Genomic DNA, 12,666 nt, shown 5'->3' on the forward strand with positions numbered 1-12,666 from the left:
GGTAAAGGGGAAGAAGTAGAGATGGCCATGGAGCAAATAAGCTAGTGGAGCTAATCTGGTACTTTGGCCATGCTGACACTGTGCCCCTCCCCCTCTACCTCCCAGTAAGAAGCAGCAACGTAACTGACCAGAGGTGAGTTAAGTGCTGCTACTCCATCATTGTGTTCACTGTTGTTCATTAATGAAAAATAATTTTACAGTATAAAAATAAAAGGATCAGTAGCTGATCATCACAACATCTCTAAAGTGGGCCTCACTTTCATCTCCATTCTATATGGATGTAAGACTAAGTCAGAAACAAAGTGACAGTGACTTTTCCCACAGCTATTTGTGTTTTCATATTGGATTACAGCAGATGTCTGAGTCCATGTTCATGCCAAATCATTTATTTACTGGATTAACTACTTTCTGCTATTAAAGTTTCTCTATAGAATGACTTTTTGTGGACTCTCTACTTTGCAGTGGGCTTTTTGCCATAGCTTGATTTACTCTCTAAAAATAGCTTTAACTCTAAAATGCTTTATGAAGAAATAAGGAGCACCTTGTGAGTCAGAAAAACAGTGAAGTATTCATTAGGTACAGTAACTCAGATTAATCTCAGGCTGAAATATACTTGGAAGTGTAACTATGTTCAGTGTGGCTTATACACAGGATAGTAACCTCAGAGAATGATCATCTGAACTTTTTAAAAGCCATCTGCAATTAGAATAAATAAGAGTTGCACAGAATTCACAAGGCAATGCTCACTAAAATCCATTTCTTTGTCATCGTCTATATCTGAGGTTAAGAAAGCTAAGCCCATTTGTGGTGTTATAGAAGGTAGGAAATTCCACATTTATGGTGGAGGCTGGTCCATTAGGGCAAGTGGGACCAGTCTGCCTTCAGCCAGACCCGATCTGTCTGACTTATTACTTACAAGTTCAGGGGGATCGCATTGGCTATCAGCTTCCTCTTTTTTAGTCTGTTTTGCCTGTGTAGAACACAGAAGGGAAGATGAAGAGGACAATGCTAGAATTGGTTGACTGCCTGTCATTGGCCACCATCCTGTTGGGTTTCCTGCCTTCTCCCCTACCAGGCAGCAGTCAAGGGTTATAAGCATGTTAGCTCCACCAGCCCCCTGCCCTGTTGCTCTCTGCAAGTTGATGGGTGACTGAGATTAGGAGTGGGATCCTGTACTCATGGGGGTTCCCCATGCAATTTTGGATTATCAGGGTGTTTCATTCTACATGAGTGGAAGCAGGCTCCCTTCTTCAGACAGTTGCTCTTCACCTCATGGATAGAGATTCAGGTGGGATAGAGCCAGCTCACTCTCTGCTTCCCCCCACCACATTGCTTGTGAAATTTCCCTCTTTATACAACACCTGAATAGTCTATTCAGTCAGTCAGTGATTTGCTCTTCTATTTAAAAGAAGTATACGTTGTTCAGTACTGAACAGGCTTCAGGAACTGCCATCTTTCCTAGCAGATATTCTCTGCATTTAGTGCATATAGTCAGCAGATTCTTGTGATTCCTGGTAAAGTGAATGGCTTTTGAAAAACTAATAGGCTGTAATCTAGCTATACTGAAGCACTCCCACGAGCTTGGCTGAATGTAGCCAAAGTCCCTGGGAAAACGATATGATTTTGTGCATTAGCTCCTTGCCCAGAATTCTTTAGCCTAAACCCACCATTTAATATTACATCTAAATGGAAGATGTTTGGGCTTTCTTGACTGTCAAAATATTAAAGTTTCCAGAATTCTTTAGCGGGTTGCCTATGTATGGAAATCCCAACATTTCTTTTTTCTTTTTGTCAATACAACATTTTATTGGTTTTTTCCTATTACATCACAATATAAATAAACCAAAGCCATCACCACATCCTCCACACCCCCATATATCCATCAATCAATTCTTTTGTCCCTCCCCCTGCTTCCCTCCGTCCCCACTTGATTTCCTCAACATTCTGAGATTTCATTTATCTTTGCATTTTACAATCTTCTCAAATCTTCTATATATTATTATTTCCTTAATAATTTACCTTCCCTCAGATACTTTACATTTTATCTAGGCATATTAGCATATCATTTTTTGAGCAATATTTTACCATATATTCATCAAAACATTACCACTCCTTTTTTAATTTTTGATTCGATTGGTTTCTTATAATACAGTAGCTGTTAGTTTTACCAGAGTTAAGTATTCATGTAGTTTACAAATTCATTCCTCCCTTAAGGGTCGAGTTTGTGACTTCCACTTAGCAGCAATCACTACTCTACCTGCTGCACTTGCATATAAGAAGATTCTCTCCCCCCCCCCCCATATCTCTTCCCCTATCAATCCAAGGAGATATACCTCTGGTTTTTTTATTACTGATATTTTCAACATCTTCTTTAATTCTTCATGTATTACTGTCCAAAAGGAAATCCCAACATTTCTGATGGTGAGAGCTGTTCAGCAGTGGAATGAACTACCTCAGAAGGTGGTGGACTCTCTCTCCTTCATAGGAGGTTGGGTGGTCATCTGTCAGGGAATCTTTAGCTGTGATTTCTGCATTGCAGGGAGTTGGACTTGGTGACCCTTGGAGTCTCTTCCAGCTGTACAATTACGATTCTTTGTTGTGTGCCTCTTGTTTGGCGACACCCCATTCCTGGTTCAGTCTGGGCCTTGGCAGTTTCACGGTCACTGAAACAGAATAGCATGAAGCCATCTTGAAGCACAGAGATATACTTGCTGCTGTGCTGTGAACTGAATGCAATGCATACATTAGGGATGAGCAAATCAGTCCATTTCCATGTTGCTTTTGTGTATGTGCTATCCTGTTCTTCCGCCTTTATCTACTTTTTTAAAAATTCCCATGAACATTTGCATTTAAATGCACATTTTAAATGTATTTACTTGCACAATACACATTTTAAAGGGACTGTGCGTTTTTAAAGTACAGCAAATGCCAGTGGGGAGACTGTAAATGCACATTCAGCTGCTTTCATGCAACCACAACCTCTGGAGCCATTCACTGTTGCAGTGGTACTCTACCAGAGGGCTGTTGACACTGGGTGATGCTCAGAAATGGACCCTTTCTAAGAGGCTGTCCTCTAAGCTTCCTAATTAACACAGAATGACAATTCCAACAGCCAAATCCAAAGCGTATAGACAAGAAGGGTCCCTTGAGTTGTGTGCTTGCCTGTAGTGTCTGCTGTTTGAACATCTGGAGAATTTCCCCTGCTGCAGAGGGAGAAGCTGGTAGCAGAGAGGCCTCTTGCCTATTTAAGCGGTGCCTCTGACATGCTGGAAATTTCCCTGTGCCCAAAGGTGGAAAGAGACAGGTTCAATCTGCCGTGTGCCATTCAGCAGCTACAGATTAGCACAAGCAACCCACTTAAAATTCAAGTCCCCCTAAAGAGAGCCTTCTTGGGGCATACTTTGATGGAGCTGGGATGGTAACCACCTGCCCCCTTTCATTCCGTCCTGAGTTGTTCTGGCACATTAAGGAGCTGTCAGGAAGTGATGTTAATGGGCTGAAAGACGTAGGAGTCCTGCAGTCCTGAGATGCCATAGTGGGAGTAATATATATCTGTTATATTCAATGGATAGATGAGATAGATAACCTTTCTAATTTAAGAGCGTAATGCGTAAAGAGCATCGAGGTTAGTATGCACCATTTGCATTATGTTTCTTTAGCCTGTATAGTAAGATTAATGGCATGCAGACAGAATCATTTGGCCAGAAGAATAAAGATCAACAGTATCCAGACCGGCCTGCCCCTCAAATGAGCCCATTGCTCTACCTTTTGGCACACAGCTGTGGCTTGTGGGGGATGACGGCAGGTATGATTTGTTAGACCATTCAAAGCACTTCACTCATAATCTCACTAATCCTTACAACACCCCCGTAAGGTAGGCCAGTGTTGTCTCCATACTGCAGTTGGAAAACTGAGGCTGAGAAATGGTGGCTTGCCTACAGAGATCAGTTCAGTGTACTGGATTTTATAGAACTAAGTTAGAAAAGACCCACCGAAATTAGTCAACCTAAGTTTGCCATGTCCATTAACTTTGATTAGTCTTTTCTGAGTAGAACTAGCAGTGAGCCTTATTGCCAATGTGTGTAGGTTTATGATCAGCCTTGCTGATGGATTTAGGCTTCAATCCTGTATACACTTACTTGAGAATAAGCTCACTGGACTCAATGAGACTTGTCTTTGAGTGGATGTGTACAGGATTGAACTGTTGCTCATAGATGTATTAAAATAGGTGCTTCTCCATCCAACAGAAAGCTGAAAGTTGGAATCTGTGTAATCCAAAACATCTTGCTTACAACTGGACAATTTATGCTCCTTTTTCACCTAATGGTCAAACCTAGGAACATTAAGTCTGCAACCCTAAACCCCCTGCAGGACAGTAGGTCCTACTGAATTCACAAAGGCTTACTTTCAGGTATGTGAATTAGCATTGCAGCTTCCCTAAGGAATAAGTCCCAAGGAACTCAATTGGACTTCCATCTTGTAAGCAGACATGCTTATGATTGTACTCTGCATATATGCTGTAATTTATTCTATTTATTTAACAAAATTTGTAGACCACCTAATAAAATAATAATTAATTGGGTTACATAAGGTAGTATGAAATACTTACAAAAAACCGCTGATAAAATCAACAAATTTAAAAAAAACGAGTAGGCATGATAAATTAATCAAACTATAAATAAAACTAGCTGACTAGTCTAAACAAAACAAAGGGGTTTTTTGTGAGTGTCACAAACATATTAATAGGCAGGGACTTTCAGATTATAAGTACTGCCATACTAAAAAGACACAATTCAGATTTCAATCTGCATGAAGTGTGGCCTCCAGTAGCAAACAGGATTGCCACTGGTAATCTGGTTGATCCCTGTGGGAGACAGGACACAAGACTAGATAGGCCTTTGCTCTGACCAGAGGAGCTCTTCTTAAATTCTTGTTTACCTATGCAATCTTGCTTCCTTTACAAGCATAGAATATTGAACTAGACTGATGTAAGATTTTTAAAAAATCATTAATATTCTTTAAACTGTCATTAACCAATTGGATTGTTTTCGGAAAATGTCTTTGTCAGAGAAGCAGTATGTGAACGAGCCCTCTCTAGGGGCAAAACTAGGCTTTATTTCACCTGGGTTAAAGACCCAGTTTGGCGCACACACACACACACACACACACACACACCACGCATTTGCACGTGTGCACACACAGGCTGGGAGCCTCAATGACGCCCCTCTGGAGGCTTCACCCGGGGCAAGAAAACCAGCTACCCCCTGCCCAGCTACGGCTCTGTCCTCTCTCTAACAAGCCATGTCTTTGGGATCTAGGTCACATACAGCAGTTGCTCCACAGAGCATAGGATGCTGTTATGTACCCAGTCAAGTCGTCCATCCATCCCAGTATTTTTTGCCCTGGCTGACAGCAGCTATCAAGGGTCTCAGACAGAGCATCTTCCCCATCACCTGCTATGTGTGGCTTTTAACTGGAGATGCCAGGGATTGAACATTGGGGCCTTCTCACAAGGGTGAGCTCTGCCACTGAGCTGCAGAGCTGTCCACTAATTATCAGTCAACTAAACCACCACTGTTAGTGATTGAGTACAATGCATTCTGGTTCTGGCAGATATCTGGGGATATCAGGTGTGTCACGGCCATGAAATGGTATCAGAGGACATGCACTAATTAGGAGTCACACCTGTGCATGTGTTTGCTCTACCTATGTGTTAAGCAAACACAAGCTGTTAACACATGAGAGCAGTAAGCTACCCGTTTTATAACACACGAGCAACGCATCACTCCCCCAAATAGCTGACTTGGTGATTAATTGACACAAAGGATCCAAACGTATTCTGATGTGCCAAGGCACTTGCCAAGCAGCTTTGGATGTGGCTCTCCCCACCTTCCTCTACTCTTGTATCCCCCCCCCCATATTAAAATATAGAAAGCCTTCACTTTCTGCTCTATTGACAGAACCTCCAAGGTGGCAAGCAACAGTTTCAATAAAAGCACTCAAGATTCAATAATAATTCAATAACCACACCATCACCCACAGCAGCTAATTTAATAATGGAGCAAGGTTATTTCTTTTTTACATTTAAAGCCCACAGGCTCTGGTGGATTGAGCAGATGAGACCAATAGTGGGTCCAGTGGTCAAGAAGGTAATTACTGCATGTGCTGTAGAAGAAAATGAGGGACAGATGGGGCTCATCAACCTGAGAAGGTAGCCCATCAAGGAGAAGAAAAACTGATCCTAAACCTGCACTGCCTTGCAGCTGTACTCATTCATGAGAAAACCTTTGAGAGCAAACCCCAAGGAAAAATCGACCCTCTGCCTTGCAGTACATCTTCAGGAGAAGAAAAGGCTAAGGAGCAAACCCTACACCAGTCCAGAGTGGAGTCCCAAGACAGTTGGATGATGTCTTGGATGCCTCATTCTTGCAATCTCTGCAGCCAAGCTAGTGCCAAATGTATTGCTCTGCTTTTCTTTGGAGGCTGAGAGTGGGGTATTGTCGTCTAGGCATTGCAGGACCTCCATACACTGCCCAGGCTTGTGCCCCAGGGAGTTCACTTCAGTGCTGCCAATGCATCAAAAACAACACAGGAGGTGTCAGTTATGACTTATCAGTCTCTACAGCCAAAGCCCACCCTGTGATTGCCCAGCAGTTTGACTTCACCCCAGAGGCTCACTCCATCTTGTCTCGAGACAGATGGATGTCAACAAAAATATATCCCACCTTTCCTCCAAACAGCTGAACGTGGCATATTTGTTTTCACCCCTTTCCCCAATATATTAGCCTCACAACAACTCTGTAAAGTAGGTTAGGCTGAGAAAGAGTGGCCTGAAGTCACCTAATGAGCTGCATGCTTTCTTGGGCTTTGCTCCCAGTTTCTAGACATTGATCCTTTAATTCAAGGCTGGGGAACCTCCGGCCCAAAATGGTCCTCTAAGCCTCTCTACCTGGCCTTTATACTTCTTCCCAGGCCATACCCCTCACCAGCGTGCTTTGCACCCTGAGCATCTTTGCCTGGGTAGAATGTGTCCTTGATCTCTGATAATGCCTTTTCCTTGTTTGAATGGAATGCTGCGTGTGTGCATAGAAACTAGCCTATTATACAAAGTTAACATTTGCATTCATTGCCCTGCCCACTTGGGCCTCTGGCCCCTCCTACCACTGGCATCTGGCCCTCAGAAGGATGCCCAGAAGGGTATGTAGCCCTTGGGTTGAAAAAGCTTCCCTGCCTCTGCTTTAGTTGCTACCTTTGCAACTTGACCTCCAGCCTGCCTTGGACCGTGATACCTGCTGGCTCTGCAACCTGACCTGTGAAACATAGGAAGCTACTTTATAACAAAGTCAGATTGCTTGTCCATCAAGCCCAGTATTGTCTTGCAGCCATCCTCCTCAGTTTCTAGCAGAGAGAGGTCTTTCCCATCATTTGCTACCGGATCCCTTTTTTAAAAGGTGGGGGGAATGCCTGGGTTTGTAGCTGAGGTTTTTTTTTTTTTTTTTTTTTTTTTGCAAGTAAAACTTGTACTGTACCACTGAGCTATAGTTGCTACCCAAGGTATCTAATCCGATTGTACTATTCATCCGTGGCAGCTCAGGACAGTAACCAGTACCCCCTTTGAATACTGAAAAGTGACGATTTGGGTTTTATTATTCTTGTTATTTCTGCTGGGCCCAGACAGCGGCTTGGGAGAGTTAAATAAATTCCTACCCTGCAGAGCTGGGGTGGGGAGCTTGTGGCTCTTCATATGTTTTTGGACTCCAAATCCCATCAGCTCCAGCTACCAACGCCAGTGTTCAGAGAAGAAGAGAGTTTTGTTTCAGCTGCCTCCAGAGGGTCACAGGTCCCCTATCCCTCATTGCAGAGGATTTTTTGGGTAATTCTTTTTTTCCTGCCCCTCTGAATCTTTCCTATTCAGGATCATTCTTCCCATGTTTTTAAATTGCACACTACAGTTGTACCTTGGATCCCAAACGCCTTGCGAGTCGAACTTTTTGGCTCCTGAATGCCGCAAACCCAGAAGTGAGTGTTCCAGTTTGCGAATGTTCTTTGGAACCCAAATGTCCAACGTGGCTTCTGATTGGCTGCAGGAGCTTCCTGCAGCCAATCAGAAGCCGCACCTTGGTTTCTGAATGTTTTGGAAGTCAAACGGACTTCCGGAATGGATTCCATTCGACTTCTGAGGTACGACTGTATATGAAAAAGTTGTATTAATATCGTGTGTTTTTCCCTCCACCACCCAGGTACATTCCCAAAATGAAAATCTGGTTGAATATATTACTTATTATGGTTCTTCTCCTGGAAAAGGTTGAGTAGACAACCAGTTCCCACATGAATTTGACCACACATCACAAAACAAAACCCTAATCAGTGGTTGTATTCCACAAAGCACCCTAATGAATCCACTTGTGTTTCTGCAGCTGGAGGGTCTGGTCTGGAAGTGTGTGTATAAATGATTCTGTCTGCAAATGTACAGAATGCCCAGGGCAATTCTCCACCACCTCTGCAATCCATAATCCTTCAGGAGATATGTGCCATCATTTCAGGCTTGGTCCTTGGAGGTTGATGTATGTTGATATAGCATTCGCCTCCTTCTAATAACCCTTGAATTGGAGGAGTGTAGAGTCCTAATAAAGAATGCCAAACAATTGCTCTCCTGGCTAAGAAGGAATTTGAACAGCATCTTAACAGTGACCTGTTATTGCCATCGCTACAAATGAAGTAGATGTTCCCGTGCTTCTGGTAACTAATGTGAAGTGACTATTATGAATGAGTTCAGAGTATTAAATCAGTGGTTGAGAGCCTTTGTATCCAGCACAATTAAATTTGAATTTTGCAGGTTAGTTTCATATTTTGGCTTGAATCACAGGTAAGGAAATGAGCTGATGCAATTCTAGGCTGCTCCCTTCCAGAAACTCTGCAGCCAGAAAGGAATCCATGAGCATTTATGAAATCATTGGCTTGGAAGATATCTCTGAGGTCATCTAGCCAAACTGCTGCTCAGTGCAGCATCTCCAAGACAGATTCACATATACACATAAAAAGAAGGAAACATCAACAAGTGCAATCCTATGCCTGTTTATAGGATTTCACTGTTGATGTAGAAGAGGATGCCTTCACCCCAGTACGGCTTCCCTTTATCACATACACAGCCCAACAAGAAGAACCCACCAAGAGCATACAAAACAATCTGGCTAACTTGACCCAACAATTTCCTGCCCCATGCAAACAAATCTCACTGCAGCCAACTAAACACAACCAACCTCTCTCATTACCAAGGAAATATAATAAACAGAAAGAGAACCTACCCATACGATACTGACATAAAACCCTCACATGCACACTAAGTATAAGAATGCAAATTTACCACTTTCCCCCTCCCCAACATTATTCTGTATATAACCATAATGTCTTGCATCATATGTAGCTGATATATGGAAAAGACTTTACAACCTGAGAAAAGAGACAAGGCACATATTTTTGTAAACAAAGAAATTCTTTAATAAAAATTATTATTAAAAAACAAAACAAAATGGTGCAATCCTATACCCAGTTACTTGGGAGTAATTCCCACTGAACTCAATGGTTGTATCCAAGTAAGTTCTACTCAGAATAGACCCATTGAAATTAATGAACCTAAGTTTGTCATGTCCATTAACTTCAGTGTGTCTATTTTGAATAAGGCTAGCACTGGTTACAAACCAATGAGACTAGTTTCTTAGTAGATATATAGAATTTTGCTGAAAATGAAGCACCAACAGAAATATGAGTTCCAAAGTTTTCCTATTAGGATTGTGTTTATTGATAAGCTGCCTTTATGAGAAAAGCAAGCTATACATCTTCTAAATATATAAATACATTTAGACTGCAAATTTATACTTACCTGGGAGCAAGCCTCATTGGACTCAGTAGGACTTCCTTCTGAGCAGACATGGATTGACTGTTGTTCTGATAGCAATCCTCGCTGATCTGGCCCTGTTCTGTATCGCAGCCCCACCAAGCCTGAATTCATCCATGCCAAATTCAGGATGCCAGCCTTTGTCCACAAGCTTCCATGCCAGCACAATGACAGTGTGACCGCCAAGGAGCTCAGCTAGGTAGGCCTGTGCAAATCACCTCAAGAAAGATATTGCAGAGTTGGGAAAGGCTCAGAAAAAGGGCAACCAAAATGATTAAGCGGCTGGAGCAACTCAGCATTCAGGAAGAACTTTCTGACAGTAAGAGCTTGTTTTTAAGCAGAGGTTGGGTCGCCATCTGTCATGGATGCTTTAGTTGAGATGCCTGCATTGCAGGGGGTTATTCTATTATTCTATGAAAAACGTATTTGTGATAGAATGGAAAGAAGAAGAAATAGAGGTGAATACCAGAGCCTTTCATGTGAAGCTTTTGCTCAAACTGCCTCTGGTTTCTGATTTGATGAGAAGCTGCATTTCTCTGCACTGTGACAAACCTGTAGTTTGCTAAGGGTACTGCTAAGGGCATTGCTGGGGACCATATGCAGTGGTACCTCGGGTTAAGAACTTAATTAGTTCTGGAGGTCCGAACTGAACCTGAAACTGTTCTTAACCTGAGGTACCACTTTAGCTAATGGGGCCTTCCGCTGCCACCACGCCGCCACCGCATGATTTCTGTTCTCATCCTGAAGCAAAGTTCTTAACCCAACGTACTATTTCTGGGTTAGCAGAGTCTGTAACCTGAAGCGTCTGTAACCCGAGGTACCACTGTATTCCCCCCACAGAGCTACAATTCTCAGAGTTCCCTGGCAGATTGACTGTAAAGTATGGTTTCCATACGTTTGGGTTTCCCCGGACATGTCTAGGAATTTGCCCAGAGAATGGCATCTGGGCAGATTTTTATAAAATTGGCAAAATGGAGGCAAGGGAGGTTAGTATTTTTCAACAATATGGAGCAAAAAAACCAACAACTTTGCTCGGATTTTTCACTTTGGGGAATATGGCAACCCTATGTAAAACCATTCCCAGAATTGCTGCTCTATGCGGGGAATAGGGGCATCTAAAGAACTCTTGACAGTGGTGGATTAAACCCCAAATCTTGGGACCCTCCTCACAAAGCTTTCCCCCAAATTGCTTGTGGCTTTCCTCTTGTGCCAAGGTAAGGATGTGTGCAAGAGCGCCACCTGGTGAGGCCTACTACTACAACAACAACAACCGCTTAACAGAGGGTGCTCTGGAACACCTGAAAAGTCTTAGGTTACTTGCTCTGCAACAGGGCAGGAACTCGGGTTAAAGATTGTCTTCTGATGTTGTCACCACTGACAATGTGCCTGCTTCAGATTCAGTCCCAGGCTCTGCAGTTTGTCCTCCCCCTCCCCACCCGCCTTTCCCACCAAATGTCCCCATTTCAAATTCCAGGACAGGGAGATCGTTAGCATTCAAAATGTGTAATCAAGCTTTCAGAATTCAGCCCACAGAGTTGCTTTAAAATAAGGAGAAAGGCCGAAGGAGATTTATTCTTGCCTGCCTGATGGCAAAAGCACATTAACTGATTGATTTATGATGGATAAAGGAACAGCTTCCATGCTTTGCCAGTCTCTGTTAGAATAAGGCTCACTTTGCAGCAAAGTTGTGTAAACATGGACCAACGGAGGAAGAATTGACTTTCCATCTTGTGTTTGTCAGGGCCTGACAATGTTTCCCATGCCATGGATTCTTTCACCAGGCTTGGTGCAATGGTTTCTTATGTCAGGCAGTGGAGGCTGGTCTCTTCAGGGAAAAGGGGCCACCAACCTCATTCTGCCCTCAGCCACCCCCACCTACCTGCCATCTTGTTTGCAACCAGTCCAGGGGGTAGGACTTTCTATCACTTTCCCCTTCCTTGGTCTCACACTTGTTCTTGCAGAACTTGGCAGAAAAGAAAATGAGGACAAAACTCAGTTATGTTTCCTCTTGCCTTCCATTGGCTCTGTCTCCACCAACTGCTCCCTGCCTTCCAGTGTGTCAGGGGCAGAAGTAAGGAGCAGGGCACCCCGAGCACATCTCATTTTCAGTACGAAAAATAAGCTCGCAGTCCTTTCACACAAGCATCTATGGATGGTTCCTGCCCCTCAAGCTGCTGTGTACCTGCTAGGCATGTAGGCTGTGCTCCTGTTGAATGCCACTTGTGAACAACCGTATGAATATACAGCTCAGCTATTTGTTTGCACAGGGGTGCAGATTGCACACTCATCAAATGTAAAGTGTGAACACTCCTCTAGTTTTTATGGGGAGAGAATGATTTTGGACATTTGAAATAGTCATATTCTGAGTCTGGTTTGTTCTGCAGGTCAGTACTCATTGTGAGTGCTGGCATCAGCAAAGAGCAAGGGTCAGCAAACTTTTTCAGCAGGGGGCCGATCCATTGTCCCTCAGACCTTGTGGGGGGGGCCAGACTATATTTTTTTTGGGGGGGGGGAATGAACGGATTCCTATACCCCACAAATAACCCAGAGATGCATTTTAAATAAAAGCACACATTCTACTCATGTAAAAACATGCTGATTCCTGGACCGTCCGCGGGCCGGATTTAGAAGGCGATTGGGCCGGATCCAGCCCCCGGGCCTTAGTTTGCCTACCCATGGCAAAGAGCATCATTGGGTAGCTGCCCAGGCCCAAGCAGAGCCCATCACTGGTGCCGGTCTTGGCCCCCACTTTGAAAACAGTAACGTACTAC

The sequence above is a fragment of the Podarcis pityusensis genome, assembly GCF_964106645.2.
Source record: "Podarcis pityusensis genome assembly, chromosome: 15".
In the NCBI taxonomy this organism is placed as follows: Eukaryota; Metazoa; Chordata; class Lepidosauria; order Squamata; family Lacertidae; genus Podarcis; species Podarcis pityusensis.